Source organism: Bufo bufo, chromosome 3 (assembly GCF_905171765.1).
Source record: "Bufo bufo chromosome 3, aBufBuf1.1, whole genome shotgun sequence".
Lineage (NCBI taxonomy): Eukaryota > Metazoa > Chordata > Amphibia > Anura > Bufonidae > Bufo > Bufo bufo.
Window position 1 is genome coordinate 410,676,004 of NC_053391.1, and position 1,049 is coordinate 410,677,052.

Genomic DNA, 1,049 nt, shown 5'->3' on the forward strand with positions numbered 1-1,049 from the left:
CCATGAGGAAAAGGAAGCGACGTCACGGCGAGAATCCTCCCGGACGTAACGCGTTCAAGTTCGAATCCGGGCAACTCTCGTCTCTCCTCACTACTAATGTGCGCCGGGTTGTTTTTTCCTCCCCCTTGCTCTTTGTGACGTAGGCCGTCACCTGCAAGCTGATAGGTCGAGGCGTGGAAAGAAGCACAGTCGCTCCGCCTCCCGTTTCCACGCCTCTCAGACGGTGTTCGGAGCAGTAAGCCGCAAGCGCTCGGCTAAGGTGAGTTCGAGGCCGCCGTGCCCCAGGTGTGAGTACGTGTGGGGGGGAGAGCGCGCCGGTACCGGTGGGGCTGCGGTATGGGCCGCTATTCCCCGCGGCTATGTCCTGCTTAGGTGTGAAGTGTGCTTACGGAGGATTCCCGGTGCGTCTCAGGTTCAGCTGCCCGCCAGAGGGTGGGTACAGTGAGTGCGGGGGTTGTGTGGGCATCCTGTGCGGCACGGGTGACCTCGTCCCTCGGTGTGTGTCCTTCTGGGCGCCCACGTGTGTGCAAGCCTGAGTACACAGGAGAGGTAGAGCGTGCGGGGAAGGGGTGGCGTCAATCAGAGGAGCCGGGCTCTGTGATTTCCCGGGTGTGCGCCATACACGTGCACGGCTGGCAGTGCCATGGCCGCTGGGTGACAGCGTGCAGGCCTGGCGTCTATATATAGCAGCTGGGGAGGAGGCTATTTATATACGCGGGCCGACCCGGCTGCTGTAACCCCTTCATGGTGACACTGGGGTCATGCGGGGGCCTGGCACGTCCATGGCTTCAGGGTCAGTGTCGGCAGAGTGACCCGAGGAGCTACACCAAGGTCACCCCAACCCCATGTCAAGCGCAAAGGTCATCGGCACTGCTTGTCCCCTGACAGTGCTGTATGCCGTGTGACATTGAGCATGTGCCATCCACAAGTGTCCCCACTGGAGGTCATTCCTCTCCAGTCTGGGGATGGGCTGCCACTTTCTACAGTTTTAGAACTTCTACCTGCTGTGGTGCCCCTTGGATAGTGTGGTGCCCAGGTATGTGCACACA

At 60.8% G+C, this 1,049-nt stretch overlaps 1 protein-coding gene across 3 annotated transcripts in view; it reads left to right on the forward strand.

The window, feature by feature from the left end:
- The first annotated feature begins 207 nt into the window (after positions 1–207).
- AKAP1 (A-kinase anchoring protein 1) overlaps positions 208–1,049 on the forward strand; it is a 65,104-nt gene continuing 64,262 nt past the window's right edge. Inside the window, exon 1 of one of the 3 annotated variants that reach the window (XM_040424886.1) lies at positions 208–259. The gene's annotated coding sequence lies outside the window, so the exon portion shown is untranslated. The other 2 variants (XM_040424885.1, XM_040424887.1) reach the window with 2 other exon arrangements.